The sequence below is a fragment of the Centroberyx gerrardi genome, chromosome 2, assembly GCF_048128805.1.
Source record: "Centroberyx gerrardi isolate f3 chromosome 2, fCenGer3.hap1.cur.20231027, whole genome shotgun sequence".
Taxonomy (NCBI): domain Eukaryota; kingdom Metazoa; phylum Chordata; class Actinopteri; order Beryciformes; family Berycidae; genus Centroberyx; species Centroberyx gerrardi.
In genome coordinates, this window is record NC_135998.1 from 2,939,360 (window position 1) to 2,961,591 (window position 22,232).

Consider the following 22,232-nt stretch of genomic DNA (forward strand, 5'->3'; position numbering starts at 1 on the left):
TCTGGTGGCTAGCAGCACACTGATGAATTATGGTTACATTCAGCTGTTTTCAAAAGGCCTGCAGCCAACTGGTTTTATATTCTAACTTATCCTCCTGTATTTCTGGTAAACCTGCTTCAAATCAAACATGTTGCACATCAAATTAAAGCTTAGGTTCTCTTCTTTCCAACAATTGTTGGCTTTCCATCCTATCACAACCTGGCTGCTTAAAATCAGACATTTAGTGTGGTCAATACCACACAGCTTTCAGAGCTGGGTCAGAGGTCAAATCTGTTCTGTATATTTAGCCTGGTCTTTCAGGCTAGCATGATCTGATTTACTGGAGTGACACCTCAATTTAAAGCTCAGATTCAGACCTTTTCATAGAGTCCAACATTGTTGATTTTAACCCTTCTGGTGGCTAGCAGCACACTGATGAATTATGGTTACATTCAGCTGTTTTCAAAAGGCCTGTAGCCAACAGGTTTTATATTCTAACTTATCCTCCTGTATTTCTGGTAAACCTGCTTCAAATCAAACATGTTGCACATCAAATTAAAGCTTAGGTTCTCTTCTTTCCATCAATTGTTGGCTTTCCATCATAGCACAAGCTGGCTGCTTAAAATCAGACATTTAGTGTGGTCAATACCACACAGCTTTCAGAGCTGGGTCAGAGGTCAAATCTGTTCTGTATATTTAGCCTGGTCTTTCAGGCTAGCATGATCTGATTTACTGGAGTGATACCTCCATGTAAACCTCAGATTCAGACCTTTTCATAGAGTCCAACATTGTTGATTTTAACCCTTCTGGTGGCTAGCAGCACACTGATGAATTATGGTTACATTCAGCTGTTTTCAAAAGGCCTGCAGCCAACTGGTTTTATATTCTAACTTATCCTCCTGTATTTCTGGTAAACCTGCTTCAAATCAAACATGTTGCACATCAAATTAAAGCTTAGGTTCTCTTCTTTCCAACAATTGTTGGCTTTCCATCCTATCACAACCTGGCTGCTTAAAATCAGACATTTAGTGTGATCAATACCACACAGCTTTCAGAGCTGGGTCAGAGGTCAAATCTGTTCTGTATATTTAGCCTGGTCTTTCAGGCTAGCATGATCTGATTTACTGGAGTGACACCTCAATTTAAAGCTCAGATTCAGACCTTTTCATAGAGTCCAACATTGTTGATTTTAACCCTTCTGGTGGCTAGCAGCACACTGATGAATTATGGTTACATTCAGCTGTTTTCAAAAGGCCTGTAGCCAACAGGTTTTATATTCTAACTTATCCTCCTGTATTTCTGGTAAACCTGCTTCAAATCAAACATGTTGCACATCAAATTAAAGCTTAGGTTCTCTTCTTTCCATCAATTGTTGGCTTTCCATCATAGCACAAGCTGGCTGCTTAAAATCAGACATTTAGTGTGGTCAATACCACACAGCTTTCAGAGCTGGGTCAGAGGTCAAATCTGTTCTGTATATTTAGCCTGGTCTTTCAGGCTAGCATGATCTGATTTACTGGAATGATACCTCCATGTAAACCTCAGATTCAGACCTTTTCATAGAGTCCAACATTGTTGATTTTAACCCTTCTGGTGGCTAGCAGCACACTGATGAATTATGGTTACATTCAGCTGTTTTCAAAAGGCCTGCAGCCAACTGGTTTTATATTCTAACTTATCCTCCTGTATTTCTGGTAAACCTGCTTCAAATCAAACATGTTGCACATCAAATTAAAGCTTAGGTTCTCTTCTTTCCAACAATTGTTGGCTTTCCATCCTATCACAACCTGGCTGCTTAAAATCAGACATTTAGTGTGGTCAATACCACACAGCTTTCAGAGCTGGGTCAGAGGTCAAATCTGTTCTGTATATTTAGCCTGGTCTTTCAGGCTAGCATGATGTGATTTACTGGAGTGACACCTCAATTTAAAGCTCAGATTCAGACCTTTTCATAGAGTCCAACATTGTTGATTTTAACCCTTCTGGTGGCTAGCAGCACACTGATGAATTATGGTTACATTCAGCTGTTTTCAAAAGGCCTGTAGCCAACAGGTTTTATATTCTAACTTATCCTCCTGTATTTCTGGTAAACCTGCTTCAAATCAAACATGTTGCACATCAAATTAAAGCTTAGGTTCTCTTCTTTCCATCAATTGTTGGCTTTCCATCATAGCACAACCTGGCTGCTTAAAATCAGACATTTAGTGTGGTCAATACCACACAACTTTCAGAGCTGGGTCAGAGGTCAAATCTGTTCTGTATATTTAGCCTGGTCTTTCAGGCTAGCATGATCTGATTTACTGGAGTGACACCTCAATTTAAAGCTCAGATTCAGACCTTTTCATAGAGTCCAACATTGTTCATTTTAAACCTTCTGGTGGCTAGCAGCACACTGATGAATTATGGTTATATTCAGCTGTTTTTAAAAAGCCTGCAGCCAACTGGTTTTATATTCTAAAGTATCCTCCTGTATTTCTGGTAAACCTGCTTCAAATCAAACATGTTGCACATCAAATTAAAGCTTAGGTTCTCTTCTTTCCATCAATTGTTGGCTTTCCATCATAGCACAAGCTGGCTGCTTAAAATCAGACATTTAGTGTGGTCAATACCACACAGCTTTCAGAGCTGGGTCAGAGGTCAAATCTGTTCTGTATATTTAGCCTGGTCTTTCAGGCTAGCATGATCTGATTTACTGGAGTGATACCTCCATGTAAACCTCAGATTCAGACCTTTTCATAGAGTCCAACATTGTTGATTTTAACCCTTCTGGTGGCTAGCAGCACACTGATGAATTATGGTTACATTCAGCTGTTTTCAAAAGGCCTGCAGCCAACTGGTTTTATATTCTAACTTATCCTCCTGTATTTCTGGTAAACCTGCTTCAAATCAAACATGTTGCACATCAAATTAAAGCTTAGGTTCTCTTCTTTCCAACAATTGTTGGCTTTCCATCCTATCACAACCTGGCTGCTTAAAATCAGACATTTAGTGTGGTCAATACCACACAGCTTTCAGAGCTGGGTCAGAGGTCAAATCTGTTCTGTATATTTAGCCTGGTCTTTCAGGCTAGCATGATCTGATTTACTGGAGTGACACCTCAATTTAAAGCTCAGATTCAGACCTTTTCATAGAGTCCAACATTGTTGATTTTAACCCTTCTGGTGGCTAGCAGCACACTGATGAATTATGGTTACATTCAGCTGTTTTCAAAAGGCCTGTAGCCAACAGGTTTTATATTCTAACTTATCCTCCTGTATTTCTGGTAAACCTGCTTCAAATCAAACATGTTGCACATCAAATTAAAGCTTAGGTTCTCTTCTTTCCATCAATTGTTGGCTTTCCATCATAGCACAAGCTGGCTGCTTAAAATCAGACATTTAGTGTGGTCAATACCACACAGCTTTCAGAGCTGGGTCAGAGGTCAAATCTGTTCTGTATATTTAGCCTGGTCTTTCAGGCTAGCATGATCTGATTTACTGGAATGATACCTCCATGTAAACCTCAGATTCAGACCTTTTCATAGAGTCCAACATTGTTGATTTTAACCCTTCTGGTGGCTAGCAGCACACTGATGAATTATGGTTACATTCAGCTGTTTTCAAAAGGCCTGCAGCCAACTGGTTTTATATTCTAACTTATCCTCCTGTATTTCTGGTAAACCTGCTTCAAATCAAACATGTTGCACATCAAATTAAAGCTTAGGTTCTCTTCTTTCCAACAATTGTTGGCTTTCCATCCTATCACAACCTGGCTGCTTAAAATCAGACATTTAGTGTGGTCAATACCACACAGCTTTCAGAGCTGGGTCAGAGGTCAAATCTGTTCTGTATATTTAGCCTGGTCTTTCAGGCTAGCATGATGTGATTTACTGGAGTGACACCTCAATTTAAAGCTCAGATTCAGACCTTTTCATAGAGTCCAACATTGTTGATTTTAACCCTTCTGGTGGCTAGCAGCACACTGATGAATTATGGTTACATTCAGCTGTTTTCAAAAGGCCTGTAGCCAACAGGTTTTATATTCTAACTTATCCTCCTGTATTTCTGGTAAACCTGCTTCAAATCAAACATGTTGCACATCAAATTAAAGCTTAGGTTCTCTTCTTTCCATCAATTGTTGGCTTTCCATCATAGCACAAGCTGGCTGCTTAAAATCAGACATTTAGTGTGGTCAATACCACACAACTTTCAGAGCTGGGTCAGAGGTCAAATCTGTTCTGTATATTTAGCCTGGTCTTTCAGGCTAGCATGATCTGATTTACTGGAGTGACACCTCAATTTAAAGCTCAGATTCAGACCTTTTCATAGAGTCCAACATTGTTCATTTTAAACCTTCTGGTGGCTAGCAGCACACTGATGAATTATGGTTATATTCAGCTGTTTTTAAAAAGCCTGCAGCCAACTGGTTTTATATTCTAAAGTATCCTCCTGTATTTCTGGTAAACCTGCTTCAAATCAAACATGTTGCACATCAAATTAAAGCTTAGGTTCTCTTCTTTCCATCAATTGTTGGCTTTCCATCATAGCACAACCTGGCTGCTTAAAATCAGACATTTAGTGTGGTCAATACCACACAGCTTTCAGAGCTGGGTCAGAGGTCAAATCTGTTCTGTATATTTAGCCTGGTCTTTCAGGCTAGCATGATCTGATTTACTGGAGTGATACCTCCATGTAAACCTCAGATTCAGACCTTTTCATAGAGTCCAACATTGTTGATTTTACCCCTTCTGGTGGCTAGCAGCACACTGATGAATTATGGTTGCATATAGCTGTTTTCAAAAGGCCTGCAGCCAACTGGTTTTATATTCTAACTTATCCTCCTGTATTTCTGGTAAACCTGCTTCAAATCAAACATGTTGCACATCAAATTAAAGCTTAGGTTCTCTTCTTTCCAACAATTGTTGGCTTTCCATCCTATCACAACCTGGCTGCTTAAAATCAGACATTTAGTGTGGTCAATACCACACAGCTTTCAGAGCTGGGTCAGAGGTCAAATCTGTTCTGTATATTTAGCCTGGTCTTTCAGGCTAGCATGATCTGATTTACTGGAGTGACACCTCAATTTAAAGCTCAGATTCAGACCTTTTCATAGAGTCCAACATTGTTGATTTTAACCCTTCTGGTGGCTAGCAGCACACTGATGAATTATGGTTACATTCAGCTGTTTTCAAAAGGCCTGTAGCCAACAGGTTTTATATTCTAACTTATCCTCCTGTATTTCTGGTAAACCTGCTTCAAATCAAACATGTTGCACATCAAATTAAAGCTTAGGTTCTCTTCTTTCCATCAATTGTTGGCTTTCCATCATAGCACAACCTGGCTGCTTAAAATCAGACATTTAGTGTGGTCAATACCACACAGCTTTCAGAGCTGGGTCAGAGGTCAAATCTGTTCTGTATATTTAGCCTGGTCTTTCAGGCTAGCATGATCTGATTTACTGGAATGATACCTCCATGTAAACCTCAGATTCAGACCTTTTCATAGAGTCCAACATTGTTGATTTTAACCCTTCTGGTGGCTAGCAGCACACTGATGAATTATGGTTACATTCAGCTGTTTTCAAAAGGCCTGCAGCCAACTGGTTTTATATTCTAACTTATCCTCCTGTATTTCTGGTAAACCTGCTTCAAATCAAACATGTTGCACATCAAATTAAAGCTTAGGTTCTCTTCTTTCCAACAATTGTTGGCTTTCCATCCTATCACAACCTGGCTGCTTAAAATAAGACATTTAGTGTGGTCAATACCACACAGCTTTCAGAGCTGGGTCAGAGGTCAAATCTGTTCTGTATATTTAGCCTGGTCTTTCAGGCTAGCATGATCTGATTTACTGGAGTGACACCTCAATTTAAAGCTCAGATTCAGACCTTTGCATAGAGTCCAACATTGTTGAGTTTACCCCTTCTGGTGGCTAGCAGCACACTGATGAATTATGGTTACATTCAGCTGTTTTCAAAAGGACTGTAGCCAACAGGTTTTATATTCTAACTTATCCTCCTGTATTTCTGGTAAACCTGCTTCAAATCGAACATGTTGCACATCAAATTAAAGCTTAGGTTCTCTTCTTTCCATTAATTGTTGGCTTTCCATCATAGCACAACCTGGCTGCTTAAAATCAGACATTTAGTGTGGTCAATACCACACAGCTTTCAGAGCTGGGTCAGAGGTCAAATCTGTTCTGTATATTTAGCCTGGTCTTTCAGGCTAGCATGATCTGATTTACTGGAGTGACACCTCAATTTAAAGCTCAGATTCAGACCTTTTCATAGAGTCCAACATTGTTGATTTTAACCCTTCTGGTGGCTAGCAGCACACTGATGAATTATGGTTACATTCAGCTGTTTTCAAAAGGCCTGTAGCCAACAGGTTTTATATTCTAACTTATCCTCCTGTATTTCTGGTAAACCTGCTTCAAATCAAACATGTTGCACATCAAATTAAAGCTTAGGTTCTCTTCTTTCCATCAATTGTTGGCTTTCCATCATAGCACAACCTGGCTGCTTAAAATCAGACATTTAGTGTGGTCAATACCACACAGCTTTCAGAGCTGGGTCAGAGGTCAAATCTGTTCTGTATATTTAGCCTGGTCTTTCAGGCTAGCATGATCTGATTTACTGGAATGATACCTCCATGTAAACCTCAGATTCAGACCTTTTCATAGAGTCCAACATTGTTGATTTTAACCCTTCTGGTGGCTAGCAGCACACTGATGAATTATGGTTACATTCAGCTGTTTTCAAAAGGCCTGCAGCCAACTGGTTTTATATTCTAACTTATCCTCCTGTATTTCTGGTAAACCTGCTTCAAATCAAACATGTTGCACATCAAATTAAAGCTTAGGTTCTCTTCTTTCCAACAATTGTTGGCTTTCCATCCTATCACAACCTGGCTGCTTAAAATAAGACATTTAGTGTGGTCAATACCACACAGCTTTCAGAGCTGGGTCAGAGGTCAAATCTGTTCTGTATATTTAGCCTGGTCTTTCAGGCTAGCATGATCTGATTAACTGGAGTGACACCTCAATTTAAAGCTCAGATTCAGACCTTTGCATAGAGTCCAACATTGTTGAGTTTACCCCTTCTGGTGGCTAGCAGCACACTGATGAATTATGGTTACATTCAGCTGTTTTCAAAAGGACTGTAGCCAACAGGTTTTATATTCTAACTTATCCTCCTGTATTTCTGGTAAACCTGCTTCAAATCGAACATGTTGCACATCAAATTAAAGCTTAGGTTCTCTTCTTTCCATTAATTGTTGGCTTTCCATCATAGCACAACCTGGCTGCTTAAAATCAGACATTTAGTGTGGTCAATACCACACAGCTTTCAGAGCTGGGTCAGAGGTCAAATCTGTTCTGTATATTTAGCCTGGTCTTTCAGGCTAGCATGATCTGATTTACTGGAGTGATACCTCCATGTAAACCTCAGATTCAGACCTTTTCATAGAGTCCAACATTGTTGATTTTAACCCTTCTGGTGGCTAGCAGCACACTGATGAATTATGGTTACATTCAGCTGTTTTCAAAAGGCCTGCAGCCAACTGGTTTTATATTCTAACTTATCCTCCTGTATTTCTGGTAAACCTGCTTCAAATCAAACATGTTGCACATCAAATTAAAGCTTAGGTTCTCTTCTTTCCAACAATTGTTGGCTTTCCATCCTATCACAACCTGGCTGCTTAAAATCAGACATTTAGTGTGGTCAATACCACACAGCTTTCAGAGCTGGGTCAGAGGTCAAATCTGTTCTGTATATTTAGCCTGGTCTTTCAGGCTAGCATGATGTGATTTACTGGAGTGACACCTCAATTTAAAGCTCAGATTCAGACCTTTTCATAGAGTCCAACATTGTTGATTTTAACCCTTCTGGTGGCTAGCAGCACACTGATGAATTATGGTTACATTCAGCTGTTTTCAAAAGGCCTGTAGCCAACAGGTTTTATATTCTAACTTATCCTCCTGTATTTCTGGTAAACCTGCTTCAAATCAAACATGTTGCACATCAAATTAAAGCTTAGGTTCTCTTCTTTCCATCAATTGTTGGCTTTCCATCATAGCACAAGCTGGCTGCTTAAAATCAGACATTTAGTGTGGTCAATACCACACAACTTTCAGAGCTGGGTCAGAGGTCAAATCTGTTCTGTATATTTAGCCTGGTCTTTCAGGCTAGCATGATCTGATTTACTGGAGTGACACCTCAATTTAAAGCTCAGATTCAGACCTTTTCATAGAGTCCAACATTGTTCATTTTAAACCTTCTGGTGGCTAGCAGCACACTGATGAATTATGGTTATATTCAGCTGTTTTTAAAAAGCCTGCAGCCAACTGGTTTTATATTCTAAAGTATCCTCCTGTATTTCTGGTAAACCTGCTTCAAATCAAACATGTTGCACATCAAATTAAAGCTTAGGTTCTCTTCTTTCCATCAATTGTTGGCTTTCCATCATAGCACAACCTGGCTGCTTAAAATCAGACATTTAGTGTGGTCAATACCACACAGCTTTCAGAGCTGGGTCAGAGGTCAAATCTGTTCTGTATATTTAGCCTGGTCTTTCAGGCTAGCATGATCTGATTTACTGGAGTGATACCTCCATGTAAACCTCAGATTCAGACCTTTTCATAGAGTCCAACATTGTTGATTTTACCCCTTCTGGTGGCTAGCAGCACACTGATGAATTATGGTTGCATATAGCTGTTTTCAAAAGGCCTGCAGCCAACTGGTTTTATATTCTAACTTATCCTCCTGTATTTCTGGTAAACCTGCTTCAAATCAAACATGTTGCACATCAAATTAAAGCTTAGGTTCTCTTCTTTCCAACAATTGTTGGCTTTCCATCCTATCACAACCTGGCTGCTTAAAATCAGACATTTAGTGTGGTCAATACCACACAGCTTTCAGAGCTGGGTCAGAGGTCAAATCTGTTCTGTATATTTAGCCTGGTCTTTCAGGCTAGCATGATCTGATTTACTGGAGTGACACCTCAATTTAAAGCTCAGATTCAGACCTTTTCATAGAGTCCAACATTGTTGATTTTAACCCTTCTGGTGGCTAGCAGCACACTGATGAATTATGGTTACATTCAGCTGTTTTCAAAAGGCCTGTAGCCAACAGGTTTTATATTCTAACTTATCCTCCTGTATTTCTGGTAAACCTGCTTCAAATCAAACATGTTGCACATCAAATTAAAGCTTAGGTTCTCTTCTTTCCATCAATTGTTGGCTTTCCATCATAGCACAACCTGGCTGCTTAAAATCAGACATTTAGTGTGGTCAATACCACACAGCTTTCAGAGCTGGGTCAGAGGTCAAATCTGTTCTGTATATTTAGCCTGGTCTTTCAGGCTAGCATGATCTGATTTACTGGAATGATACCTCCATGTAAACCTCAGATTCAGACCTTTTCATAGAGTCCAACATTGTTGATTTTAACCCTTCTGGTGGCTAGCAGCACACTGATGAATTATGGTTACATTCAGCTGTTTTCAAAAGGCCTGCAGCCAACTGGTTTTATATTCTAACTTATCCTCCTGTATTTCTGGTAAACCTGCTTCAAATCAAACATGTTGCACATCAAATTAAAGCTTAGGTTCTCTTCTTTCCAACAATTGTTGGCTTTCCATCCTATCACAACCTGGCTGCTTAAAATAAGACATTTAGTGTGGTCAATACCACACAGCTTTCAGAGCTGGGTCAGAGGTCAAATCTGTTCTGTATATTTAGCCTGGTCTTTCAGGCTAGCATGATCTGATTTACTGGAGTGACACCTCAATTTAAAGCTCAGATTCAGACCTTTGCATAGAGTCCAACATTGTTGAGTTTACCCCTTCTGGTGGCTAGCAGCACACTGATGAATTATGGTTACATTCAGCTGTTTTCAAAAGGACTGTAGCCAACAGGTTTTATATTCTAACTTATCCTCCTGTATTTCTGGTAAACCTGCTTCAAATCGAACATGTTGCACATCAAATTAAAGCTTAGGTTCTCTTCTTTCCATTAATTGTTGGCTTTCCATCATAGCACAACCTGGCTGCTTAAAATCAGACATTTAGTGTGGTCAATACCACACAGCTTTCAGAGCTGGGTCAGAGGTCAAATCTGTTCTGTATATTTAGCCTGGTCTTTCAGGCTAGCATGATCTGATTTACTGGAGTGATACCTCCATGTAAACCTCAGATTCAGACCTTTTCATAGAGTCCAACATTGTTCATTTTAAACCTTCTGGTGGCTAGCAGCACACTGATGAATTATGGTTACATTCAGCTGTTTTCAAAAGGCCTGCAGCCAACTGGTTTTATATTCTACCTTATCCTCCTGTATTTCTGGTAAACCTGCTTCAAATCAAACATGTTGCACATCAAATTAAAGCTTAGGTTCTCTTCTTTCCAACAATTGTTGGCTTTCCATCATAGCACAAGCTGGCTGCTTAAAATCAGACATTTAGTGTGGTCAATACCACACAGCTTTCAGAGCTGGGTCAGAGGTCAAATCTGTTCTGTATATTTAGCCTGGTCTTTCAGGCTAGCATGATCTGATTTACTGGAGTGACACCTCAATTTAAAGCTCAGATTCAGACCTTTTCATAGACTCCAACATTGTTCATTTTAAACCTTCTGGTGGCTAGCAGCACACTGATGAATTATGGTTATATTCAGCTGTTTTTAAAAGGCCTGCAGCCAACAGGTTTTATATTCTACCTTATCCTCCTGTATTTCTGGTAAACCTGCTTCAAATCAAACATGTTGCACATCAAATTAAAGCTTAGGTTCTCTTCTTTCCATCAATTGTTGGCTTTCCATCATAGCACAACCTGGCTGCTTAAAATCAGACATTTAGTGTGGTCAATACCACACAGCTTTCAGAGCTGGGTCAGAGGTCAAATCTGTTCTGTATATTTAGCCTGGTCTTTCAGGCTAGCATGATCTGATTTACTGGAGTGATACCTCCATGTAAACCTCAGATTCAGACCTTTTCATAGAGTCCAACATTGTTGATTTTACCCCTTCTGGTGGCTAGCAGCACACTGATGAATTATGGTTACATTCAGGTGTTTTCAAAAGGCCTGCAGCCAACTGGTTTTATATTCTAACTTATCCTCCTGTATTTCTGGTAAACCTGCTTCAAATCAAACATGTTGCACATCAAATTAAAGCTTAGGTTCTCTTCTTTCCATCAATTGTTGGCTTTCCATCATAGCACAACCTGGCTGCTTAAAATCAGACATTTAGTGTGGTCAATACCACACAGCTTTCAGAGCTGGGTCAGAGGTCAAATCTGTTCTGTATATTTAGCCTGGTCTTTCAGGCTAGCATGATCTGATTTACTGGAGTGATACCTCCATGTAAACCTCAGATTCAGACCTTTTCATAGAGTCCAACATTGTTGAGTTTAACCCTTCTGGTGGCTAGCAGCACACTGATGAATTATGGTTACATTCAGCTGTTTTCAAAAGGCCTGCAGCCAACTGGTTTTATATTCTACCTTATCCTCCTGTATTTCTGGTAAACCTGCTTCAAATCAAACATGTTGCACTTCAAATTAAAGCCTAGGTTCTCTTCTTTCCAACAATTGTTGGCTTTCCATCATAGCACAAGCTGGCTGCTTAAAATCAAACATTTAGTGTGGTCAATACCACACAGCTTTCAGAGCTGGGTCAGAGGTCAAATCTGTTCTGTATATTTAGCCTGGTCTTTCAGGCTAGCATGATCTGATTTACTGGAGTGATACCTCCATGTAAAGCTCAGATTCAGACCTTTTCATAGAGTCCAACATTGTTGATTTTAACCCTTCTGGTGGCTAGCAGCACACTGATGAATTATGGTTACATTCAGCTGTTTTCAAAAGGCCTGTAGCCAACAGGTTTTATATTCTAACTTATCCTCCTGTATTTCTGGTAAACCTGCTTCAAATCGAACATGTTGCACATCAAATTAAAGCTTAGGTTCTCTTCTTTCCATTAATTGTTGGCTTTCCATCATAGCACAACCTGGCTGCTTAAAATCAGACATTTAGTGTGGTCAATACCACACAGCTTTCAGAGCTGGGTCAGAGGTCAAATCTGTTCTGTATATTTAGCCTGGTCTTTCAGGCTAGCATGATCTGATTTACTGGAGTGATACCTCCATGTAAACCTCAGATTCAGACCTTTTCATAGAGTCCAACATTGTTCATTTTAAACCTTCTGGTGGCTAGCAGCACACTGATGAATTATGGTTACATTCAGCTGTTTTCAAAAGGCCTGCAGCCAACTGGTTTTATATTCTACCTTATCCTCCTGTATTTCTGGTAAACCTGCTTCAAATCAAACATGTTGCACATCAAATTAAAGCTTAGGTTCTCTTCTTTCCAACAATTGTTGGCTTTCCATCATAGCACAAGCTGGCTGCTTAAAATCAGACATTTAGTGTGGTCAATACCACACAGCTTTCAGAGCTGGGTCAGAGGTCAAATCTGTTCTGTATATTTAGCCTGGTCTTTCAGGCTAGCATGATCTGATTTACTGGAGTGACACCTCAATTTAAAGCTCAGATTCAGACCTTTTCATAGACTCCAACATTGTTCATTTTAAACCTTCTGGTGGCTAGCAGCACACTGATGAATTATGGTTATATTCAGCTGTTTTTAAAAGGCCTGCAGCCAACAGGTTTTATATTCTACCTTATCCTCCTGTATTTCTGGTAAACCTGCTTCAAATCAAACATGTTGCACATCAAATTAAAGCTTAGGTTCTCTTCTTTCCATCAATTGTTGGCTTTCCATCATAGCACAACCTGGCTGCTTAAAATCAGACATTTAGTGTGGTCAATACCACACAGCTTTCAGAGCTGGGTCAGAGGTCAAATCTGTTCTGTATATTTAGCCTGGTCTTTCAGGCTAGCATGATCTGATTTACTGGAGTGATACCTCCATGTAAACCTCAGATTCAGACCTTTTCATAGAGTCCAACATTGTTGAGTTTAACCCTTCTGGTGGCTAGCAGCACACTGATGAATTATGGTTACATTCAGCTGTTTTCAAAAGGCCTGCAGCCAACTGGTTTTATATTCTACCTTATCCTCCTGTATTTCTGGTAAACCTGCTTCAAATCAAACATGTTGCACTTCAAATTAAAGCCTAGGTTCTCTTCTTTCCAACAATTGTTGGCTTTCCATCATAGCACAAGCTGGCTGCTTAAAATCAAACATTTAGTGTGGTCAATACCACACAGCTTTCAGAGCTGGGTCAGAGGTCAAATCTGTTCTATATATTTAGCCTGGTCTTTCAGGCTAGCATGATCTGATTTACTGGAGTGATACCTCCATGTAAACCTCAGATTCAGACCTTTTCATAGAGTCCAACATTGTTGATTTTAACCCTTCTGGTGGCTAGCAGCACACTGATGAATTATGGTTACATTCAGCTGTTTTCAAAAGGCCTGCAGCCAACTGGTTTTATATTCTAACTTATCCTCCTGTATTTCTGGTAAACCTGCTTCAAATCAAACATGTTGCACATCAAATTAAAGCTTAGGTTCTCTTCTTTCCAACAATTGTTGGCTTTCCATCCTATCACAACCTGGCTGCTTAAAATCAGACATTTAGTGTGGTCAATACCACACAGCTTTCAGAGCTGGGTCAGAGGTCAAATCTGTTCTGTATATTTAGCCTGGTCTTTCAGGCTAGCATGATCTGATTTACTGGAGTGACACCTCAATTTAAAGCTCAGATTCAGACCTTTTCATAGAGTCCAACATTGTTGATTTTAACCCTTCTGGTGGCTAGCAGCACACTGATGAATTATGGTTACATTCAGCTGTTTTCAAAAGGCCTGTAGCCAACAGGTTTTATATTCTAACTTATCCTCCTGTATTTCTGGTAAACCTGCTTCAAATCAAACATGTTGCACATCAAATTAAAGCTTAGGTTCTCTTCTTTCCATCAATTGTTGGCTTTCCATCATAGCACAAGCTGGCTGCTTAAAATCAGACATTTAGTGTGGTCAATACCACACAGCTTTCAGAGCTGGGTCAGAGGTCAAATCTGTTCTGTATATTTAGCCTGGTCTTTCAGGCTAGCATGATCTGATTTACTGGAATGATACCTCCATGTAAACCTCAGATTCAGACCTTTTCATAGAGTCCAACATTGTTGATTTTAACCCTTCTGGTGGCTAGCAGCACACTGATGAATTATGGTTACATTCAGCTGTTTTCAAAAGGCCTGCAGCCAACTGGTTTTATATTCTAACTTATCCTCCTGTATTTCTGGTAAACCTGCTTCAAATCAAACATGTTGCACATCAAATTAAAGCTTAGGTTCTCTTCTTTCCAACAATTGTTGGCTTTCCATCCTATCACAACCTGGCTGCTTAAAATCAGACATTTAGTGTGGTCAATACCACACAGCTTTCAGAGCTGGGTCAGAGGTCAAATCTGTTCTGTATATTTAGCCTGGTCTTTCAGGCTAGCATGATCTGATTTACTGGAGTGATACCTCCATGTAAACTTCAGATTCAGACCTTTGCATAGAGTCCAACATTGTTGAGTTTACCCCTTCTGGTGGCTAGCAGCACACTGATGAATTATGGTTACATTCAGCTGTTTTCAAAAGGCCTGCAGCCAACTGGTTTTATATTCTACCTTATCCTCCTGTATTTCTGGTAAACCTGCTTCAAATCAAACATGTTGCACTTCAAATTAAAGCCTAGGTTCTCTTCTTTCCAACAATTGTTGGCTTTCCATCATAGCACAAGCTGGCTGCTTAAAATCAAACATTTAGTGTGGTCAATACCACACAGCTTTCAGAGCTGGGTCAGAGGTCAAATCTGTTCTATATATTTAGCCTGGTCTTTCAGGCTAGCATGATCTGATTTACTGGAGTGATACCTCCATGTAAACCTCAGATTCAGACCTTTTCATAGAGTCCAACATTGTTGATTTTAACCCTTCTGGTGGCTAGCAGCACACTGATGAATTATGGTTACATTCAGCTGTTTTCAAAAGGCCTGCAGCCAACTGGTTTTATATTCTAACTTATCCTCCTGTATTTCTGGTAAACCTGCTTCAAATCAAACATGTTGCACATCAAATTAAAGCTTAGGTTCTCTTCTTTCCAACAATTGTTGGCTTTCCATCCTATCACAACCTGGCTGCTTAAAATCAGACATTTAGTGTGGTCAATACCACACAGCTTTCAGAGCTGGGTCAGAGGTCAAATCTGTTCTGTATATTTAGCCTGGTCTTTCAGGCTAGCATGATCTGATTTACTGGAGTGATACCTCCATGTAAACTTCAGATTCAGACCTTTGCATAGAGTCCAACATTGTTGAGTTTACCCCTTCTGGTGGCTAGCAGCACACTGATGAATTATGGTTACATTCAGCTGTTTTCAAAAGGCCTGCAGCCAACTGGTTTTATATTCTACCTTATCCTCCTGTATTTCTGGTAAACCTGCTTCAAATCAAACATGTTGCACTTCAAATTAAAGCCTAGGTTCTCTTCTTTCCAACAATTGTTGGCTTTCCATCATAGCACAAGCTGGCTGCTTAAAATCAAACATTTAGTGTGGTCAATACCACACAGCTTTCAGAGCTGGGTCAGAGGTCAAATCTGTTCTATATATTTAGCCTGGTCTTTCAGGCTAGCATGATCTGATTTACTGGAGTGATACCTCCATGTAAACCTCAGATTCAGACCTTTTCATAGAGTCCAACATTGTTGATTTTAACCCTTCTGGTGGCTAGCAGCACACTGATGAATTATGGTTACATTCAGCTGTTTTCAAAAGGCCTGCAGCCAACTGGTTTTATATTCTAACTTATCCTCCTGTATTTCTGGTAAACCTGCTTCAAATCAAACATGTTGCACATCAAATTAAAGCTTAGGTTCTCTTCTTTCCAACAATTGTTGGCTTTCCATCCTATCACAACCTGGCTGCTTAAAATCAGACATTTAGTGTGGTCAATACCACACAGCTTTCAGAGCTGGGTCAGAGGTCAAATCTGTTCTGTATATTTAGCCTGGTCTTTCAGGCTAGCATGATCTGATTTACTGGAGTGACACCTCAATTTAAAGCTCAGATTCAGACCTTTTCATAGAGTCCAACATTGTTGATTTTAACCCTTCTGGTGGCTAGCAGCACACTGATGAATTATGGTTACATTCAGCTGTTTTCAAAAGGCCTGTAGCCAACAGGTTTTATATTCTAACTTATCCTCCTGTATTTCTGGTAAACCTGCTTCAAATCAAACATGTTGCACATCAAATTAAAGCTTAGGTTCTCTTCTTTCCATCAATTGTTGGCTTTCCATCATAGCACAAGCTGGCTGCTTAAAATCAGACATTTAGTGTGGTCAATACCACACAGCTTTCAGAGCTGGGTCAGAGGTCAAATCTGTTCTGTATATTTAGCCTGGTCTTTCAGGCTAGCATGATCTGATTTACTGGAGTGATACCTCCATGTAAACCTCAGATTCAGACCTTTTCATAGAGTCCAACATTGTTGATTTTAACCCTTCTGGTGGCTAGCAGCACACTGATGAATTATGGTTACATTCAGCTGTTTTCAAAAGGCCTGCAGCCAACTGGTTTTATATTCTAACTTATCCTCCTGTATTTCTGGTAAACCTGCTTCAAATCAAACATGTTGCACATCAAATTAAAGCTTAGGTTCTCTTCTTTCCAACAATTGTTGGCTTTCCATCCTATCACAACCTGGCTGCTTAAAATCAGACATTTAGTGTGGTCAATACCACACAGCTTTCAGAGCTGGGTCAGAGGTCAAATCTGTTCTGTATATTTAGCCTGGTCTTTCAGGCTAGCATGATCTGATTTACTGGAGTGACACCTCAATTTAAAGCTCAGATTCAGACCTTTTCATAGAGTCCAACATTGTTGATTTTAACCCTTCTGGTGGCTAGCAGCACACTGATGAATTATGGTTACATTCAGCTGTTTTCAAAAGGCCTGTAGCCAACAGGTTTTATATTCTAACTTATCCTCCTGTATTTCTGGTAAACCTGCTTCAAATCAAACATGTTGCACATCAAATTAAAGCTTAGGTTCTCTTCTTTCCATCAATTGTTGGCTTTCCATCATAGCACAAGCTGGCTGCTTAAAATCAGACATTTAGTGTGGTCAATACCACACAGCTTTCAGAGCTGGGTCAGAGGTCAAATCTGTTCTGTATATTTAGCCTGGTCTTTCAGGCTAGCATGATCTGATTTACTGGAATGATACCTCCATGTAAACCTCAGATTCAGACCTTTTCATAGAGTCCAACATTGTTGATTTTAACCCTTCTGGTGGCTAGCAGCACACTGATGAATTATGGTTACATTCAGCTGTTTTCAAAAGGCCTGCAGCCAACTGGTTTTATATTCTAACTTATCCTCCTGTATTTCTGGTAAACCTGCTTCAAATCAAACATGTTGCACATCAAATTAAAGCTTAGGTTCTCTTCTTTCCAACAATTGTTGGCTTTCCATCCTATCACAACCTGGCTGCTTAAAATCAGACATTTAGTGTGGTCAATACCACACAGCTTTCAGAGCTGGGTCAGAGGTCAAATCTGTTCTGTATATTTAGCCTGGTCTTTCAGGCTAGCATGATCTGATTTACTGGAGTGATACCTCCATGTAAACTTCAGATTCAGACCTTTGCATAGAGTCCAACATTGTTGAGTTTACCCCTTCTGGTGGCTAGCAGCACACTGATGAATTATGGTTACATTCAGCTGTTTTCAAAAGGCCTGCAGCCAACTGGTTTTATATTCTACCTTATCCTCCTGTATTTCTGGTAAACCTGCTTCAAATCAAACATGTTGCACTTCAAATTAAAGCCTAGGTTCTCTTCTTTCCAACAATTGTTGGCTTTCCATCATAGCACAAGCTGGCTGCTTAAAATCAAACATTTAGTGTGGTCAATACCACACAGCTTTCAGAGCTGGGTCAGAGGTCAAATCTGTTCTATATATTTAGCCTGGTCTTTCAGGCTAGCATGATCTGATTTACTGGAGTGATACCTCCATGTAAACCTCAGATTCAGACCTTTTCATAGAGTCCAACATTGTTGATTTTAACCCTTCTGGTGGCTAGCAGCACACTGATGAATTATGGTTACATTCAGCTGTTTTCAAAAGGCCTGCAGCCAACTGGTTTTATATTCTAACTTATCCTCCTGTATTTCTGGTAAACCTGCTTCAAATCAAACATGTTGCACATCAAATTAAAGCTTAGGTTCTCTTCTTTCCAACAATTGTTGGCTTTCCATCCTATCACAACCTGGCTGCTTAAAATCAGACATTTAGTGTGGTCAATACCACACAGCTTTCAGAGCTGGGTCAGAGGTCAAATCTGTTCTGTATATTTAGCCTGGTCTTTCAGGCTAGCATGATCTGATTTACTGGAGTGACACCTCAATTTAAAGCTCAGATTCAGACCTTTTCATAGAGTCCAACATTGTTGATTTTAACCCTTCTGGTGGCTAGCAGCACACTGATGAATTATGGTTACATTCAGCTGTTTTCAAAAGGCCTGTAGCCAACAGGTTTTATATTCTAACTTATCCTCCTGTATTTCTGGTAAACCTGCTTCAAATCAAACATGTTGCACATCAAATTAAAGCTTAGGTTCTCTTCTTTCCATCAATTGTTGGCTTTCCATCATAGCACAAGCTGGCTGCTTAAAATCAGACATTTAGTGTGGTCAATACCACACAGCTTTCAGAGCTGGGTCAGAGGTCAAATCTGTTCTGTATATTTAGCCTGGTCTTTCAGGCTAGCATGATCTGATTTACTGGAATGATACCTCCATGTAAACCTCAGATTCAGACCTTTTCATAGAGTCCAACATTGTTGATTTTAACCCTTCTGGTGGCTAGCAGCACACTGATGAATTATGGTTACATTCAGCTGTTTTCAAAAGGCCTGCAGCCAACTGGTTTTATATTCTAACTTATCCTCCTGTATTTCTGGTAAACCTGCTTCAAATCAAACATGTTGCACATCAAATTAAAGCTTAGGTTCTCTTCTTTCCAACAATTGTTGGCTTTCCATCCTATCACAACCTGGCTGCTTAAAATCAGACATTTAGTGTGGTCAATACCACACAGCTTTCAGAGCTGGGTCAGAGGTCAAATCTGTTCTGTATATTTAGCCTGGTCTTTCAGGCTAGCATGATCTGATTTACTGGAGTGATACCTCCATGTAAACTTCAGATTCAGACCTTTGCATAGAGTCCAACATTGTTGAGTTTACCCCTTCTGGTGGCTAGCAGCACACTGATGAATTATGGTTACATTCAGCTGTTTTCAAAAGGCCTGCAGCCGACTGGTTTTATATTCTACCTTATCCTCCTGTATTTCTGGTAAACCTGCTTCAAATCAAACATGTTGCACATCAAATTAAAGCTTAGGTTCTCTTCTTTCCATCAATTGTTGGCTTTCCATCATAGCACAACCTGGCTGCTTAAAATCAGACATTTAGTGTGGTCAATACCACACAGCTTTCAGAGCTGGGTCAGAGGTCAAATCTGTTCTGTATATTTAGCCTGGTCTTTCAGGCTAGCATGATCTGATTTACTGGAGTGACACCTCAATTTAAAGCTCAGATTCAGACCTTTTCATAGAGTCCAACATTGTTGATTTTAACCCTTCTGGTGGCTAGCAGCACACTGATGAATTATGGTTACATTCAGCTGTTTTCAAAAGGCCTGTAGCCAACAGGTTTTATATTCTAACTTATCCTCCTGTATTTCTGGTAAACCTGCTTCAAATCAAACATGTTGCACATCAAATTAAAGCTTAGGTTCTCTTCTTTCCATCAATTGTTGGCTTTCCATCATAGCACAACCTGGCTGCTTAAAATCAGACATTTAGTGTGGTCAATACCACACAGCTTTCAGAGCTGGGTCAGAGGTCAAATCTGTTCTGTATATTTAGCCTGGTCTTTCAGGCTAGCATGATCTGATTTACTGGAGTGATACCTCCATGTAAACCTCAGATTCAGACCTTTTCATAGAGTCCAACATTGTTGATTTTAACCCTTCTGGTGGCTAGCAGCACACTGATGAATTATGGTTACATTCAGCTGTTTTCAAAAGGCCTGCAGCCAACTGGTTTTATATTCTAACTTATCCTCCTGTATTTCTGGTAAACCTGCTTCAAATCAAACATGTTGCACATCAAATTAAAGCTTAGGTTCTCTTCTTTCCAACAATTGTTGGCTTTCCATCCTATCACAACCTGGCTGCTTAAAATAAGACATTTAGTGTGGTCAATACCACACAGCTTTCAGAGCTGGGTCAGAGGTCAAATCTGTTCTGTATATTTAGCCTGGTCTTTCAGGCTAGCATGATCTGATTTACTGGAGTGACACCTCAATTTAAAGCTCAGATTCAGACCTTTGCATAGAGTCCAACATTGTTGAGTTTACCCCTTCTGGTGGCTAGCAGCACACTGATGAATTATGGTTACATTCAGCTGTTTTCAAAAGGACTGTAGCCAACAGGTTTTATATTCTAACTTATCCTCCTGTATTTCTGGTAAACCTGCTTCAAATCGAACATGTTGCACATCAAATTAAAGCTTAGGTTCTCTTCTTTCCATCAATTGTTGGCTTTCCATCATAGCACAAGCTGGCTGCTTAAAATCAGACATTTAGTGTGGTCAATACCACACAGCTTTCAGAGCTGGGTCAGAGGTCAAATCTGTTCTGTATATTTAGCCTGGTCTTTCAGGCTAGCATGATCTGATTTACTGGAATGATACCTCCATGTAAACCTCAGATTCAGACCTTTTCATAGAGTCCAACATTGTTGATTTTAACACTTCTGGTGGCTAGCAGCACACTGATGAATTATGGTTACATTCAGCTGTTTTCAAAAGGCCTGCAGCCAACTGGTTTTATATTCTAACTTATCCTCCTGTATTTCTGGTAAACCTGCTTCAAATCAAACATGTTGCACATCAAATTAAAGCTTAGGTTCTCTTCTTTCCAACAATTGTTGGCTTTCCATCCTATCACAACCTGGCTGCTTAAAATCAGACATTTAGTGTGGTCAATACCACACAGCTTTCAGAGCTGGGTCAGAGGTCAAATCTGTTCTGTATATTTAGCCTGGTCTTTCAGGCTAGCATGATGTGATTTACTGGAGTGACACCTCAATTTAAAGCTCAGATTCAGACCTTTTCATAGAGTCCAACATTGTTGATTTTAACCCTTCTGGTGGCTAGCAGCACACTGATGAATTATGGTTACATTCAGCTGTTTTCAAAAGGCCTGTAGCCAACAGGTTTTATATTCTAACTTATCCTCCTGTATTTCTGGTAAACCTGCTTCAAATCAAACATGTTGCACATCAAATTAAAGCTTAGGTTCTCTTCTTTCCATCAATTGTTGGCTTTCCATCATAGCACAAGCTGGCTGCTTAAAATCAGACATTTAGTGTGGTCAATACCACACAGCTTTCAGAGCTGGGTCAGAGGTCAAATCTGTTCTATATATTTAGCCTGGTCTTTCAGGCTAGCATGATCTGATTTACTGGAGTGATACCTCCATGTAAACCTCAGATTCAGACCTTTTCATAGAGTCCAACATTGTTGATTTTACCCCTTCTGGTGGCTAGCAGCACACTGATGAATTATGGTTACATTCAGCTGTTTTCAAAAGGCCTGCAGCCAACTGGTTTTATATTCTAACTTATCCTCCTGTATTTCTGGTAAACCTGCTTCAAATCAAACATGTTGCACATCAAATTAAAGCTTAGGTTCTCTTCTTTCCATCAATTGTTGGCTTTCCATCATAGCACAACCTGGCTGCTTAAAATCAGACATTTAGTGTGGTCAATACCACACAGCTTTCAGAGCTGGGTCAGAGGTCAAATCTGTTCTGTATATTTAGCCTGGTCTTTCAGGCTAGCATGATCTGATTTACTGGAGTGATACCTCCATGTAAACTTCAGATTCAGACCTTTTCATAGAGTCCAACATTGTTGAGTTTAACCCTTCTGGTGGCTAGCAGCACACTGATGAATTATGGTTACATTCAGCTGTTTTCAAAAGGCCTGCAGCCAACTGGTTTTATATTCTACCTTATCCTCCTGTATTTCTGGTAAACCTGCTTCAAATCAAACATGTTGCACTTCAAATTAAAGCCTAGGTTCTCTTCTTTCCAACAATTGTTGGCTTTCCATCATAGCACAAGCTGGCTGCTTAAAATCAAACATTTAGTGTGGTCAATACCACACAGCTTTCAGAGCTGGGTCAGAGGTCAAATCTGTTCTGTA